Here is a 17,271-nt window from a genome sequence, read left to right as displayed (position 1 = left end):
CACAAAGATTGTGCTCCAGTTCATGGCAAGGCTTTTTCAAAAAATGCATTCCATTAACCCTCCTGTCCTTTATGTTACACAGGTCCCTGTTTTCCAAATCCACACTCTGTTGGACCGAGTTCATAGAACTCAGGGTACGTGTACCGTGTGAAGCCCTCCAGTACATCAAAGCCAACCATGGAAGATACCTGTGAAGGCATGGGACTGGAAGACCACGCTACCCAATGTACAGGCCAATGGGATCTGTCCCATTGATGAATGGGAAGACATCATTCAGCTCGACTGACCTGTCTATAAGACACAACCACCTGTTGTGGCCCTTATCCAGCCCTTCTTTCCCCCATCAGGAAGTCATGGCCAGAAGAAGTTTTCCGTTCTGAGATGCTCCCTTCATTTTGCCAGAAAGACCCAATTAAGGGATGTATTAATTGCGGGATTTTGTTTTCAGTATCACACAAAAATTGGTGGCTTTCACATTTTCATACCAAGGACAATACATTCTATTAATGTTTTATTTTTATATAATGTGTACTGTTTATTGTAAGCCTCCCAAAGACATAAGTTTTGGGTGGTACATAAATACGTTAAATAAAATAAATCAATTGATAATGTAATTCTGCTCTTGGAATCTTATTTTCTCTCTCGCGGAGTAGTTCAAACGGGCCACCATGCAAGCACATCGCTTTTAGCATGTGCAGGCAAGGCGTCAGCCTGGGCACTGCAGCCTTCCATAAAGATCAACTTTCAACATTTTAACGGGTGGGGAGCAGGCCGTGCCCTTCCTTCTAGACGCCCTGATTGATTGGGTTGTGTCTCTCCAGTGGTGTTTCTGCCTTTCCCACTCTTGCAAATGTCAGGGGAACATCACTTTTCTAGCCTCCATACATTTTCTGCAGGGAAGAAAAATAAACCAGGCAAAAGAGGAAGCAATGTAGAACACAGACGTCAGTGATTGTTGTTGAAGGTTGTTAATTTTCACCCCCAGTAGGTAAAGCAGCAGAGCACTAAGGAATGAGCACACACTCCCGTTCCAGAGTAGGTAGCAGAGGATGGTCTAGTTGTTGCAGCTCTTTAGAGAAAATGCATGGAGATTCTTGTTGAACTGAATACTAAACATTGATTGGTGAAGTACACTTGGATAGGAAAGCCTAACCCTAATCTAAAGGCCAACATGATGAATAGGTAAGGAGGGAGACAGATGTTTCCATCGGTTCTCTAAGAGGAAAGGAAGGATTGAGTCTCATCAGCACAGGAAGTGCGGAAGAGTCAGATCAGGGCTCATAGAGTAGAGGCAGATAGAAGAGTTGAGGGAGACCCCCACTCACGACCTCTACTCCCAATGCCCCTAGTGGTCATCATTAGGATAGTTGGTGCAAAAGGTCGATGCACTGGAACTCCATCTCCAACAATTGTGACTGTGTGATTGGAAAGGCTGGTGCTACACAACCAAACGAAACCCCCCTCCTCTCTCTGGATGAGCTGTTAGGGCACCCTTTGCCTCTTCCCAGGAATCTTGCTGGCCAGCTAATTGCTCAGCTAGGGAGGCATCTGCAGTCAGTGACATCTAGGACAATGAGGACTAGTCATCCTGAAGAGGTGATAACGCACAATGTAGCATTACAGTGTAAGGACTGGAGGGAGGACTAGGCCTCGCTTAGAGCCAAATCAAAGGGACCAGCTCAGAGGACTGGGCGGGATTCCTGGCTCCACCCCCAGCAGAAGCTCTGGTCTCCTGGTGAGTCTGTCCCAGGAGGAGGAGGAGGAGGAGGAGGACCCCGAGGAAGAAGCAGGCCGAGAGCTGCTGGGGAGATGGGAAGAAGGCCGCAGCCTGTGAGGAAGAAGGACCAGGACATCCGTGCAAGGCCTCCGGAGGGAAGTGGTTCTTCTGTGAGGATCGCTGGGGATCTGCATTGCCAGGTTAATGAGACCTCTCTCTGGTCATCTCTTTGGTGAAAAGTCCTTACTGCACCGCTTTTCCTTGGAATCCGAAACGAAATCCTGGCTGCTCTGGGTCTGCCTTCGGCACCTGCCTTTGGAGGCCGAGGACTGCTCAGCCCTTGGGGGAGGGTTGGGCCCCTTAATCCCCCACCCCCAGGCACCGGATATGGGGAGCGTGTTTCCCCACATCAAAATAATACAGTGGATGGTGGCAGCAGCCTCCTGGGAACCCCTTCCGGGCAAGGATCCCACCCCAGTGAGGGAACTCCTCCCCGCTCCCCCTGGGCCTCTGGCAGGAGTCCTGACACACACACAGGAGGCAAGGGATCTGGCTTGGAAAGACCGGCTTCTTCCTGCCTGAGGGATGGTGAGTCCTCCTTGCTGCCTCTCTCTGTGGGCACCAGCCAGAACTGTGGGCAGCGAATGCCTTGTGCTGAATCCGTGTTGCCGTCCTGGTATGTTTCAAAGGGTTTCTTAGGGGGGTGGGGACAAACCATCCATCCCAGAGGGAGATAACTAGGAGGAGGATGGAAGGCACAGACAAGACCGAAGATCGGAAGTCTCCGTGAAGCCCGAGCTGTCCATTGATTGGAGTTACCACATCTCGACTTCTGCGAGACTTTTAGACTAACACTAGTGTCATCCGAATCTTAATTCTGAGATTGCCCTGGATGGACAAATGTTTCCAGGAGTCCAGATCTGCTGGGCTTGTGCCACCCCCACCCCTCATAGCCCACCAGGAGTCTAATGAAACTCCCTGGTTCTGCTTACTTCCCAGCACCGCAAAGACAGGGGAGTTGCTGAGCATCCATCAAGGCCCTTTCCATGCCTGGTGGGTCAGCAGCGGTGCAGCCACCTCCTTGACGAGAGCTGCTTTCTGTCGGTTTGGTTTACCTTTGGGGGGCTTCATCAAAAGGGAAGGTGGATTCTTCATTGCTTCCTGTGTTTGAAGCGGTGTCTGTGGTTAGGTTTACCCTCACAACAAGCCTGTGAGGTAGGTTAGGCTGAGAAATAGGTGACTGGCCCAGAGTCACCCAATGAGCTTCATGGCTGAACAGGGATTTGAACTCGGGGCTCCCCAGTCCTAGTCCAACTCTACACCACACTGGCTCCAGTGTGGACAGCTATCGGATGCAGAAGTTGGCCATTCCTTCTCCTTGTCGCCTATGTGAGGAGGTGTGTCAAGCTGCACCTTTTCAGTCACTTCCCCATTGTAGACTTCTTGTTAGTCTTGTACTGCACTGTCTCAACACTCGGTCCCAGTTTGTATGTTTCTGGAAGAGTGTGCTTGTCTGTGGCTGGATCCCATACCGCTCAAGGAAGGGATATACAGGCGGACCTCAGTATCCGGGAGGGTTCCATTCTCCGCTACAACCGCCTATTCCGAAACGGCATATACCAAGGCATTAAGTCAATGAAAAAATTGCTGGGGAAATGGCCACAGAACCTTTAAAAGAGTGAAATAATACACCCTATTGTGCTCTGCGGGCACCCAGCTAGCCATGTGGGATGTGCACAGAACTACAGAAGTGTCGTCCGGCACTGGGAGGAGTGTCTCTTTAAGGGGGGTGGTGGTAGTACTTACCCCCCCCCCCCACCTCTGGCGCTGGTGCTTTAAAAAATCTTCTTCGGGCGACAGAGTTCCTCCCTGCCGCCCCTGCCCCCGTCGTTCTTCAAGCCTGAAACGGAGAAGAGCAAGCGGCAGAGACGAGCGCGCGCATCGCACAGGGCACATGCACGCCGCTAGCTCTTCTCCATTTCAGGCTTGAAGAACAACAACGGGGGCAGAGGCCGCAGGGAGGAACTCTGTCGCCCAAAGAAGATTTTTAAAAGCACCAGTGCCAGAGGGGGAAGAACGGCGGGGGGTGGGGGAGGATTACCACCACCCCCTTAAAGAGACACTCCCCCGCCCTTCCGAACTTCCGGACCGCCGGAATTCCGAACCGGTCCGGAGGGCTTTTCAATTCTGCCTGTACCGAACCTTGAACACTACTACTAGCCATCCACCCACCCACCCCCGCCTTAGTCCTTTCCATTATTCAGCGGGAGTTTTTTTTGCAGAAAATAGTGTTTTTAAAAAGTAAATGAGCTCCCTTTTACAACATGGCAGCTGGAAATGTTGTTGGGGGATATTTTCGGGCATCTCCATACCGTGGATACATGGAGATTAACCATTTCTTTTCCGTGTACGCTGAGGTCGGGTGTCAATTGCCCGACCATGGATATGCTAAACTGCAGATATAGGATCCATGGATAACTGGGTTTGAATTCAACCGGAGGACAACTTCAGCCATGCCCTTTTAATTCCACAATGCTCCCATGATCTCTGTAAAGAAGATCCAAAGCAGGCCCAGGGAATGAATGAAGGGGTTTCCTTTCATATCACCATCTCTGGGAGGGCTATAAAGGGTTCTGCTTTACAAGCAAGCCCTGTTCTCCATGGATCCTCCTCCTTCATGGCCAGGAGGCACGTTGGTGCTGGCCCTTTCTGGTCCTCTTCATGCCACCTCACTTAGCGACTTGGACAACTACGGAGCAAGAGAGGGTGGAGGGGGAGAAAAATGACACAGCACCGACAAAATGAAGGTGGAAAGGGGGGTGGGTGGGGAGAATTATCCAGGTGCTGGTAGATTTTTCTCCATGTTGTTATTGGTATATTTTCACAAAATAGATTTGGTGTTGCCTATTTGCTAACAACAACAATACCAGCTCACTGACTTCTAGCAGAGGTTTTTACTTTTTAATGGCATATTAGATAGATAGATAGATACCCATGGTATGCTTATAAAACAACTACAAATGGGAGAATCAAGAAATCCTACAAAAGATTAACAGTTGCTAGAAAATAATAAAACATTGGTCACATACAGTACCAATCAAAGACTTAACTAGCAATTGCTAACAAGAAATAGAAATAGAAACTAAAACTTCAGGAAGAACATACGCATGAAATAAAAAACTGACGTAACCACATAGCATTAGAGCAAAACTTCACCACCTTATATGTAATAGATGGAGATGGATCTGTCCAAAGATAAGAGACACAAAAGTCTTCTAAGCATCCTGGAGAGGGTGCCAGACAAGGAGATATCAGGGAGGGTCTTAACTCTCTGTAAAACAGACAAGGGGGGAGCAATACATGTTGGATGGTTTCAATCTGCCTATAACCACAAGGGCAGATTCTCTCTTCCCTAGGTATACTCTTTATTCTCCCCGCCTGCACAACCGACGGGAGCAGGTCATACCTTGCTCTAAAGCAGGGCTGGGGAACATGGGCTGTCCAGCTGTTTTTGATCTGGGATCATGGAAAGCTCGTGTTGCTTTTCATTATCCAGGATTCTCTGCTTCAGAGCCTGTAGAGCTTGATTATGGCTCAACAAAACCAGATAATCCATGGAGAATCCCAATGAAAGAATTTTAGCATGAATTGCCTGGGCCCAAGAAGATTGAAAACTATCAGCCAAAATGGCCAAAATCCATCCTTGAGGAAAGAAGTTTAGCTTAAGCCAAAATGCTAGGATCAACATCCAAGCTCTAGCCTCAATTCTCAGAACACCCACATCAAATCTCAATGTCACAGAATGAGCACATCTTGGTGCTCTTAGTATTGTCCTAAGAAATTGATTTTGCACAGCCTCCAGGGGTTTATAAGAAGGATAGGGGCCCAACTGCGTGCCATACAGTGCCTGACTCCTAGCTTTGGTCTCCCTGGCTTCTCCGAGAGAGGGCTGAGAGAAATTCCTGCCTGCAGCCTTGGAGAAGCTGCTGCCAGTCTCTGTAGACAATACTGAGCTAGATGGACCAATGGTCTGACTCAGTATATGGAAGCTTCCAAGGTTCCTAAGGAGACAGCATCCAACAGGGATGCTTTCGACCAGTGTTTCTCAATGTTTTTGGAGTCAAGGACCGGTACATTATTCATGCACAGTTTCCTGGACCAGCAGTTAGTGAGGGGGTTGCCCTCCTCAGCCCCAACCCCACCCCCAGGCACCTCCCAAAAAACAATTTTGGGCAGTTCTCTGGAGCTCATTTCCAGGCGGCTCTCTCCCAGATAATGTTCATTTCAAGGAAGTGAGATGAATGTTATCCAGCAGGAAGGGCTGCCTGCAGATGAGCTCCGGAGAGGTCCCAGTGGCCCCTGCCAGCCCAAAATTGGTTTTTTGGGGGGTGATTTTTATTAGTGATGCCTCATAGATGCCTCACAAACCAATGCCTCACAAACCAGCACTGGTCCACGGACCAGTGGTTGAGAAAGAGTGGTTTAGACTTAATGAAGAATTAGACAGAGAAAGCAAGAGTGTGTTGCTGTGTTGAAGAATTTGTGGCTTTGGAGATTACAAACTTGGTTCGGGGGTTACCAGCTCGTGCCACTTTCACCCTGAACTCTAACTTAAGCGAGGTGCAATGCAGCATTGGCTGCTAGGTGCCATCCACCAAAGTGAGAAGCACAGAGACTTGCATCGACCAGCATGCCTACCAGGCGGAGGAGAAAGGTGTGTGGGTCTGCTGGCCCTCCCCTCCGCTCTGCTCTTTGGCAGCACAGGCTTGCGCGTGGGCTTCTTGTATGTTACTGTGGATGACACTTGCACCAAACCATTCATGGTCTTCTCTTTCATCTCCCTGACGCACCTCAAGGCTGTCAGACAGATCAAGGAGAGGGACAGTACACACTTCTTTGCTTGTAACAACAGTTTCTAACTGAAGTTGAGGATTCCAATAGAAAAGGCTCTCTTCTAATGTGTTCCTTGGGATTCTCGCTACTGAGTTTTGCATGGTGTCAAGACATGCTGCTCTGTGCTGGATTGACACTTCTTCCTGCTCCGTCTGTTGTTTCTCATGTGGTACAAACGTGGTCACATCTTCAAGAGAAGTGTAGTTTTGTATTCCACAGCAGAGCTAATAATAGTCGCTTCCTTACAGTATTTGCAATTGCAGACCTAATTCAAAAGTAGGGATGTGCATCGGTCCGGACCGGTACCGAGGGGGGAATCTACCTTTAAGGGCGGGGTGGTGGTGGTGCTGCATGCATGCTGCTCTTACGGAGACTTCCGGGCAACGATGGGGGCAGGGGCGGTAGCGTTCCTCGCTGCCGCCCAAAAAACTTCGCTTTAAACTGCAGCGCCGGAGGGGGAAGAGCGGCGGGAGGGGTAAGTTCTACCCCCCGCCCTTAAAGGTAGACCCCCCCCCGGTCCGCCTCCAACATGGCCTCCAAACCGGTTCGTGCACATCCCTATTCAAAAGGAGCACAGAAGGCTCCTGATCAGAGACAAATGAAGAGGTTTATCTCTCCCTCCCTCCCTCCCTCTCGTAATGTCAAATACATCTCATGGACAGCATCAAAACTTCCATATGGCCTAGAAAGCTGGGCTTTGGAACATGTTGAAGACAATCTAACTAGCAGAAAAAACCAACAGTAGGATGTTGGTGCACTTGTTTCCCGGGTCGGTGCCAGACCCTTTTGTGCCCTAGGCAAGCACATTGACACTCGACACTCTGTGCCCCCCTGAGGTCTGAGGTCTGCACTCTGCTGCCTAGTTGGCCTAACGGTAGCACCAGCCCTGCTGGTTCCTCACAAGGGGGACACAGAACTGTAAGGCACTTGCATCTAGACCTGAAACTTGCTGAAGGTGCCTCCGATTAGAAGAGTCTTTGAAAGTGAAGATCCTTTTGATATGTAATCCTGAACCTGAGACAAGGAAACCCTCCAACAGAGGCCAGGCTGCTTGCTTCTTGCCAGTGATGATGAGAACTTGCTGCATCTCTCTGTGTGAACTAGCCAAAGGTATGAGCAGGGACTGACAGATGTTGAATACATGTTGTGGAGGAGGTGCCGACTGCTTTGGCTGCTAGCCCAACCAGAGTGGTCTTGCTTGGAGATCGGTCTCACCATGCCCCCAATCCCCCTTAGCAATGCCAGTCTCCAGTTGTGATGGTGGGGTCCCTGAAGGAACCTGCAGCCTCACCACCCATGGGCCGGTGAGCATGGTGGCAGCCTGGTGTGGGATCACTTCCAGTTCTGCCTTAGTGACCCTGTACATGCTGTCTGCACCTATTGCAGGGCATGGGTCAGCAGGGAAAAGGACCCCAAGCATCTTGGGACTATGGTGATGCTGTTGCACCTGCGACCCCTTTCACTTGAGGGTCCTTTCTCTTGCTGGCAGCAATAGGCCTGGCGTGCCCTCGGCTAGCAGAAGCAGCTGCTCCTGCTCCCAAGCCTCCAGGATGCGAAGGGCACTTGCAATAGGGGGGTCCCACCACACAGGCCCTGCTAGGGCCCATAGCCAGCCGCAATGTACACCCTGGGACATCCCCTGGCTACGGGCCCCTGCTGCTCCCATGGCAGCTCTTGTGGAGAAGTGCCAAAAGATAGTCGGCCATTTCCACCGGGGTGAAAATGCTCAGCATATGCTGAAAGAGAGGCGGCTTGAGCTGGACCTACCTGACCTACCTGAACACCTGATGCCTTTGCAGGTTCCTACCCAGGGGGACTCTCACGTTCTTCTCCAGGATGGTTTGGTTGGGGGGTTTTCTCCTCCATGCTGCGCCTCAGGAGAGGCAAAGAGGTTTGATTTTGTAATGTGCTTTTCTCTGCACTGAGTGTAATAACGATTAGGGGTGTGCAATTCGGATTTTTGGGTGATTCGGCTCGGACCCGAGCCGAATCACCCCCGTTCTGTTTTGTGCCCGAATCTGGGTCACCCGAATCGCCCTTGATTCGGTTCGGATTCGGATTTAATCTGAATCTGAATCTGAATCGATTCGGGGGGGTAAAAAGGAGCCCAGGGGCAAAATTTTGGGGTGGGGTGGTAGTGCCCAATGGGTAGAGTCTACTACCCCAATTTCAGGGGGATTGGGCAAAGTCCTGATTTTTTGTGAATTTTTAAAGTTTTAGTGACTTTGGGGCAGTTTGGGGGCATAGCATGGGATTTGGGCAAAAGGAGTGGGGTGGGGTGGTAGTGCCTAATGGGTGCAGGCTACCACCCCAATTTCAGGGGGATTGGGCAAAGGGCTGATTTTTGGTAAATTTCTGAAAATTTCATGTCTTTGGGGCAGATTGGGGCATATTGGGGCAGAAAGTGGGGGCTGGGGCAGAATAGTGGGGTGGGGTGGTAGTGCCTCATGGGTGCAGGCTACCACCCCAATTTCAGGGGGTTTGGACAAAGGGGTGATATTTTGAGAATTTTTGAAGTTTTGGTGACTTTGGGGCAGTTTGGGGGCAGAAAGTGGATCTGCCCCAAAATAGTGGGGTGGGGTGGTAGTGCCTCATGGGTGGAGGCTACCACACCAATTTCAGGGGGATTGGGCAGAGGGCTGATTTTTTGAGAATTTTTGAAGTTTGGGTGTCTTTGGGGCAGATTGGGGGCAGAAAGTGGATCTGCCCCAAAGGAGTGGGGTGGGCTGGTAGATAGTGCCTGATGGCTGGAGGCTACCACCCATCCCCAATTTAAGAGTGATTGGGCAGAGGGGTGAATTATGGTGAATTTATTTGTATGAAGTTTGTCTTCATAAGGTGAAGTGTGCTAAATTGATTACTTCCTCATATTATTCATAGTAAAGGAAAGTGTGTAAAAGTGAAAGTGGGGTCAGAAGTTTTTTCTGAGGTGTGAATTCTCATTCTATCATAGCAAATGAGATTTTTTTCAATTAAACAACTCTCATGACCCCACTTTCACTTTTTCACACTTTCCCTTACTATGAATAATATGAGGAAGTAATCAATTTAGCACACTTCACCTTATGAAGACAAACCTCATACAAATAAATTCACCATAATTCACCCCTCTGCCCAATCACTCTTAAATTGGGGATGGGTGGTAGCCTCCAGCCATCAGGCACTATCTACCAGCCCACCCCACTCCTTTGGGGCAGATCCACTTTCTGCCCCCAATCTGCCCCAAAGACACCCAAACTTCAAAAATTCTCAAAAAATCAGCCCTCTGCCCAATCCCCCTGAAATTGGTGTGGTAGCCTCCACCCATGAGGCACTACCACCCCACCCCACTATTTTGGGGCAGATCCACTTTCTGCCCCCAAACTGCCCCAAAGTCACCAAAACTTCAAAAATTCTCAAAATATCACCCCTTTGTCCAAACCCCCTGAAATTGGGGTGGTAGCCTGCACCCATGAGGCACTACCACCCCACCCCACTATTCTGCCCCAGCCCCCACTTTCTGCCCCAATATGCCCCAATCTGCCCCAAAGACATGAAATTTTCAGAAATTTACCAAAAATCAGCCCTTTGCTCAATCCCCCTGAAATTGGGGTGGTAGCCTGCACCCATTAGGCATTACCACCCCACCCCACTCCTTTTGCCCAAATCCCATGCTATGCCCCCGAACTGCCCCAAAGTCACTAAAACTTTAAAAAATCGCCAAAAATCAACCATGAACCGAATCACCCAAATTTTTTGTGCCCGAAATTCGGGTGATTCGGCTCGTGCCCGAAAAAATTCGGGGGGCATCGGGGGTGATTCGGTTCGGCCCCGAATCACCCGAAATTGTTTGTTTCAGGCACAGATCGTTCTGTGCCCGAAATTTTTTGCACATCCCTAATAACGATCTGGTTTTCCTAGATCACAGATGGACAAAATCAGTATTTGGGTGCCTGCCTTCCTTCCTTCCTTTCTTCCTTCCTAGAGCTCTGGTTTGGTGGTCTGTGTGTGAGTTGGTGTTGTGGGGAGAAAGGGACTGTGGCAGAAAATATGACGGGGTAACACCTCCCCTGCAGTCATTGCACTGGTTGCCTATTCACTTCCGAGCTCAATTTAAGGTCCTGGTTCTGACCTTCAAAGCCTTGCAGGGCTTGGCGCTTGTCTACCTACAGACCTGCCTCTCCCTTGCCAGTTACATCCCATCCAGTTAGTTCATCTCAGATGGCCCTTTTGTCGGTCCCTGATTTCCAAGAGGTTTGGGGCTCTAGGACCCGGGAAAGGGCCTTTTCGGTTGCTGCCCCACTTCTTTGGAACACTCTTCCCCTTCAGATCTGTCTAGCTCCTTCCTTACTGATCTTCAAATCTCTGTTGAAGACTTTTCTTTTTCACCAGACTTTTGTCCTGTACTTTAAATATTTGTTTTTTGTTAGTTACTTTAGTTTTTAATTTAGAATGTAATTTTTAATGTTGCCTGGTCTGCATGTTATTGTGCACCACCCGGAGTCTTCTGAGTGGGCGGTATATTAAATGTTTCAAATAAATAAATAAATAAATAACTGGCTTCCGGGGGCACCAGAGCAGGTTGAGCATGATGGGTGCTACCCACCACTCAACCCACAGAGCAATTGGAAAATCAGGTGGTTTTTAATGATTTCTTTTTAATTGTGTCAGAGTCATTTCAGTCCATTGCCCGACTGAGCCAGATAGAATTACATATAGTGAGAGCTAGTCTCTCCGTTGGTTTTCTGGGAGGACTAGTCTTCCCATTGGTCAGCCTTTTCCTTCCCACTGTCAGCAAGGTGCCATTCACATTTCCAATGTCTTCTTTGTGGTTTTATTGCTGTGTTACAGTCCTATAATGTTGCATGTGTGCCATGCAAAAATAGCTGTATTTTCCTATTGTGGAGTTTTCCTTGAGCAAGCTAATAAGACTGCTCCCCCTGCTGGTGGCTTTGCGCAACAAACAGCTTCAATCCTTTATTTACCTTTTCAATGCTATCTGCCCAAGCCGAAGCATTTTACTGCAGTTGTAGCGTATAACTGGGAAGTGCCATGAAGAGAAGAAAAAAGTCTTCTTGTCTGAGGGAAATATGTGACTTTCATTTCTCAGCACTGTTGATAATATGCTTTCAGTCCTATTGCTAACTATCTGGTTTTGCTGGATCTCAGGTGCAGAAAGGCAGAATTTGGGTGCCTGCCTTACTTGAGTTGTGGTGTGTGGGGGGTGGGGTGGGGTTGACCCAGAAACAACAGCAAAAAAGTTAGGGTTGAATTTTTCCTGTACTAGTAACTTAGGGTTGACCTTCTGACCCAGGAAATATTCAACCCTAACTTTGGGTTGACCTACTGACAGCAGTCACCAGCATGCCCACCAGGAGGCAGCGTAGAGCACATCGGTGGCTGCTGGGCCTTCTCCATTCTTCCTCTTCTTCACTCACTGCTGCATTGTTCAGCTGGTGGGGGTGGCAGTCTTGGTAGCAGGATTCTCCCTTGCTCCCTCCCTCCCTCCCTCCCTCCCTCCCTCCAAGCCAAGAGCTGATGCCCCAAGCGGAAGGAAACTCCGAACATCTGCCTGGCTCCCCCCAGACTCTCTGCTTTTAGTAACAGCAGGTCTCTCCGCCTCTCACTTCCACTGGCTCTTGTTCCTGTGCTTGGAGAGGAAGAGACCCAGAAGAAGCGAGGGATGGAGGGAGGGAGGATGCTGCTGGCTGGAGATGAGTGTGGAAGGTCAAGAACAGTCCAGTTTTTTTTAAAAATAAGTTACAAACTTAGATGGAAATCCTGTACCCTTTTCTAGCTCCATTATGGGGGAGGGAGGGAGTGTCCCAGTAGTGGGCTGTGAAGAGCCTGCAGCTTTTGCAGATGGCTCCGCAGGAACTCCCCCAGGAGTGACTCCATGAAGGGCAAGCCCCCCAAATGGAGATTCTGGAAAGAAACCGTCACATACAGCCAACTCTAGCTCCAGCTCCACCTCCCGTGGGACTTCGCAGACTTCCCGCCAGACCTCGGGGAGGCTTGGAGATGAGATCTTGGCCAAACCTGGGATCTCACGAAGATTGCTCTGTCTGCTGGGGGATTTATAACAGGCAGGTGGCCTGAGATGAGAGGCCAGACTGGGAGGAGGGCTCAGGGGCAACAGAGCCCTATGACCCCTAGGAGACCTGGCAGTCGGCAGAAGGCAAATGAGGGGCTTGTGAACATAACAAGTCCCTCCGCGGAGGCTGAGGTCCCAGCTCCAACAATTCTCTAAGCCCCACCTGCCCCCAAAGCCCCCAGTTCGGGAGTCGAGAGCGCACACCTGAAGAGGGACGAGGGGCCATGCTTACAGGCTTACAATCTCACGTCCAAGCCAGACACATCTTGGACTGAAAGGAAACTGGCCTCCCCACCACACTACCCCGCACCTTAAGGGTCCCAGTGAATATGGGCTTGTGGGCCAGCCCCCACCAACAGGCACAGTTACCATCCACATCCCCAGTCAGCTGGTGTGACTCCACAGACCAAGACATGGGTGACAGAGCATTCCTTCCTCCCCAAAGTTTTGCCCAGCAGCCAGGCGAGGTTTTGCCATTTGGCAGCAAGCCGGCTGTCTTCCCGATGGATTATTGACTTGTGCTGTAACCAATCAATGGTAGCCAGCCTTCATTCCAAAAGACGGTGTCCCACCCCTCTCTGTTTCTTTTTCCATTCCAGGTCTGAGGACTGCAAAGCAGAAGAAAGAAAGAAAGGGCGGAGGCCAGGAACCATAGAGCAGAGGGCCTTCCTCCACCCAGCCCAGGACATTCCCCAACACTTGCTGGGTTGCCATGATGCTCTGCTCTAGATGAGCTTCCGTGGGCTGGATCACCAGCCCTCCTCACACGATGAGATCTAAGATTTCTTCCTCCAGCAAAATGAAGCCAGCTCTTCCAATTCATCTAATAGCAGCAGTCCTGCACGTGGCTGTGTCCAGAGTCAACCAGCTGGACCCAGGGACGCAGGGATATTCTTATTGAGCTTTTTTTCTCCTGCGCCACAAACTCCTGCTGCCTCCACTCCCGGGGTCCTTGTCTCATTTGAGACCACTTCAGAATCTTTTCTATGTAAGGATGCCACAGTTTTGCTTTGTCCTAATATGTTCTATGACGAAGGGAGAATTCAGTGTCAACTGAAAATCACCCGGTTGGCACATCCCTACTTCTGTCTCTCAGGGAGAATGCAGAAGTGGGAAAGGGATCAGAGCAGAGAATGGGTGCTTCCAGATCCCATATGGGGCAAATGCCTCTCGCAGAAATGTCCTGGGCTCTGGGGAGGAAGGCCCTCTACTCAATGGTTCCCTACCTCAGCTCTTTCCCATTTTCTCCACTACAGTAGTCAGATCTGTAATGGAAGAAGAGTCGGGGTGGGTGGGTTTAAGGACTTTGATTCCCATTTGGAATTAACAAACGGGGATTCAGCCAGCCTATATGAATAATGAGAGATTAGCATCTCCCAAAGGGAAGCGACTTCTCGCCAAAGGCCTTTTCATTCAGACCCACAAGTCTGCAAGGTTCCCAAGCACTAGCTGTCTCACCTTCCCCAAAGAGTCACCCCCAGTCCCAACCATTCCCCAGGAGCCTGGGGTACCTCCTCACTGATGGTGACTCTGGATACTGCCGGGGAGCCCCCCTGCGGGAGTTGGAGGTGGCGCTGGAGTTGGCTCAAGTGTTTCTGTTTAAAGAACCTCCATCTGGGGGGCTTGCACTTGGTGGAGTCACTGGTGGGGGAGGTCTTAAACAGCCGCCTGCAGCAATGGCAGACTCTTCACAGCCTAGAAGAGAGCAGGGAGAAGGTGAGAAAGTGACCCTTAAGCAGACATTGGCAGGAGAGGGGGCCAATGGGGCAGGGAAGGAGTGCAGAACAGAAGGAGGGGCAGCAATACAGGTAGCCCAATAGGCTTCCAGATGGTGCACCATCCTCCTTCTGGCTGAGGAACTGGGCCGAGACAGCTGCTCCAACGCTTTGGGGCAGAGACCTTTGACATGTGGGGTGCAGTTCTGATAAGCCCAGCTCAGCCAGATGATGTTAGAGCTGGGAAAGGTGCAGAAAAGGACCATGAAAGAGCTGAGGGGTGAATGAAAACCATTTAACCAAAAGGCAGTCCAGTTTTCAGGCACTGCATGACACCTCCTATCTGTACCAGGCCTATGAGGGGCCCGTGCCCAGGCTCACTTTAAAAACGAATGCAACTACAGTCATGGACACGGATGACATTGGAGCAGCTGTCTCGACCCAATTCCTCAGCCAGAAGGAGGATGGTGCACCACCTTGAAGCCTATTGGACTACCTGTATTGCTGCCCCGCCTGTTCTGCACTCCTTCCCTGCCCCATTGGCCCCCTCTCCTGCCAATGTCTGCTTAAGGGTCGCTTTCTCACCTTTTCCCTGCTGTCTTCTAGGCTGCGAAGAGTCTGCAAATATTGCAGAAAGTTCTTTAAGACCTCCCCCACCAGTGACTACGACAAGGGCAAGCCCCCCAGAGAGAGGTCCTGGTGACGAACCAAGAGGGTTGAGCCGACTCCATCGCCACCTCAAACTCCCTCAGGGGGCACCCCGGCAGTCTCAGGAGTCACCATCGGTGAGGAGGTGCCCCAGGCTCCTGGGGAATGGTTGGGACTGGGGGTGACTCTTTGGGGAGGGTGGGACAGCTGGTGCTTGGGGGCTCAGGAGCCAGCCTGAATTCCAAGAAAGGGAATTCCCGTTGCTTAATTCCTCATGGGAATTCAAGTCCTGAATCCCCCCTCCCTTCCCATTCTTCTTCCCTACCAGGTTTGACAACTTTCCTTGAGGAAGTGGACAGAGCTGAGGTAGGGAACCATTGAGTAGAGGGCCTTCCTCCACAGAGCCCGGGACATTTCTGTAAGAGGCATTTGCCATATCTGGGAGCACCCACTCTCTGCTCTGATCCTTTTCCCAGTTCTGCAGTCTCCCTGAGAAGCAGCAGCTGCAGAATATTCCATGGAGCGGGTGGTGTCCCCAGAAAGGAGTTGAGAGCAGCCCACCAAGTAAGGGTGCCCGGTCCATTTCCAGGAATGCACGGAGAGTCCTTCCATTCCTAACAGTTCAGTGCTTCTAATTTTCAGGTCATCCTTGTCTGGACCCAGTTCTTGTCTGCCATTACGGAAGATGTCAAAGACGTCAGGTCGTTGGGTGGTCAACTCCATTCCTATGATAAGGACGAGGCCATGGAAGCCGTACTGGTGAGTCAGATGCTACAGAGAATGGAAGGGAATGCCCAAGCGAGGGCTCAGTCCAGAGTGTGTGTTTGGGGATGGAGCTATCCCAAGGAAGTCCGTGGGTAGTGACCAACTCTCTTCTGCTCTTTGATCTCTGCTAGGAAATTATGGAGGATGTCAAAAAGCATCCGGACCCTGGGTTCCTGCTGAGGTTATGCATGGACACCGTCACGGAACTCATCTGTGTGCCCTCTCCCTGGGCATGCTTGCGGCCAGCGGTTTGTGCTGGCTGCTCTTCCTTCTATTGAATGGCCATGAGGGACATAGTGTTTGGCCCTTTCTGGCCCTCTTCATGCAACCTCGCCAAGGTTCCTGGACAACTCCAGCCCAGCCATGGCCGAATGTGTGTGTGCCCCCCTCCTGCATGGCCTCAGTTCCCTGCCCATCCATTTCCTCCTTGCCCGGAGAGCTTCTGCAGGCTGGATAGGAAGCAACAGAGAGTCTGTCCTTCTGCCTTCTCCATTTGATCCCTTACTCCTTATACAACAAAATGGAGACGTCCATGTGCCCCTGTCCCCGTGGTGGGCCTATGTTGTTAATTCAGCACCTGCACACAGTATGGCAGCAAGCAAAGGGCATACCCACAGGATAGTGCCGGCCAAGACGGCCATTCATGGGGGGTGGTCGAGGTGTTCTTTTGGATACAATGCTCTTGCTATAATCAGGCGGGATTCCAAGAGGGATGGCCACCCCACTCCAGAACTCTAGAAAGAACTTGAGAAAAGACCTTTCCAGCAGGCCAAACAAATTGTGCCAGGGAGGTTTCAGCCTGGGACGAGGTACTCTTTGAGCAGGCAGTTGCAGGACAGGGTTGAATGAGACTGCTCTCCCTCCTGTTCTGGAACATCTTCCCTGAGTGGTGCGCATCATATATATGCTTTCATCCAAGAAGGGGACCCTTACTTAATGAGCATGAGGCAATATGCGTGCAGCCCCTGGACATGCCAGCACAGCCGCCCACTTCTGGCATATAGAACAAGTACCCTGTCTTTGGCGGGCCGGTCATGGCTGCATGGGCATGCACAAGGCGTTTCAATCAGAAGGCAGAACATAGTTTCATTTGCATTGAAGCCATCACTACTGCCTCACGGCTAACCTTCAAGAGGATAGCTTCCAACAGTCACGATTTAGACCTCATAGATGTGCATAGAAAAGGCAACAGTGTTGACGAATTTGTGGCTTTGGAGATTACAAAATCGTTTCGGGGGTGTCCAGCTCCTGCCACATTCTTCCCCAAATCTAACCTAAGCGAGCTGGGCTGCAGCATTGGCTGCTAGGTGCCTTCCACCAAAGTGAGAAGCACAGAGGCTTGCATAGACCAGTGTGCCTACGAGGTGGAGGAGAAGGGTGTGTGGGTCTGCTCGCCCTCCCACCCCCCACCCCCACTCTGCCCGTTGGCAGCACAGGCCTGCGCATGGGCTTCCTGCATG

The 17,271-nt window shown here is 50.7% G+C and overlaps 1 long non-coding RNA gene across 3 annotated transcripts in view; it reads left to right on the top strand.

The window, feature by feature from the left end:
* Nucleotides 1–1,382: 1,382 nt before the first annotated feature.
* Nucleotides 1,383–17,271, top strand: part of LOC128348036 (uncharacterized) — a 30,733-nt gene continuing 14,844 nt past the window's right edge. For all 3 annotated transcript variants that reach the window (XR_008317887.1, XR_008317888.1, XR_008317886.1), the window contains exons 1-3: nt 1,383–1,917; nt 13,283–13,671; nt 15,689–15,805. This is a non-coding gene — a long non-coding RNA (uncharacterized LOC128348036). The remainder of the gene's footprint in view (nt 1,918–13,282; nt 13,672–15,688; nt 15,806–17,271) is intronic.

This window comes from Hemicordylus capensis, chromosome 2 (assembly GCF_027244095.1).
Source record: "Hemicordylus capensis ecotype Gifberg chromosome 2, rHemCap1.1.pri, whole genome shotgun sequence".
NCBI classification, from domain to species: domain Eukaryota; kingdom Metazoa; phylum Chordata; class Lepidosauria; order Squamata; family Cordylidae; genus Hemicordylus; species Hemicordylus capensis.
The sequence above is the reverse complement of the archived record's forward strand: the minus strand, read 5'-3'. Positions and strand labels throughout refer to the sequence as shown.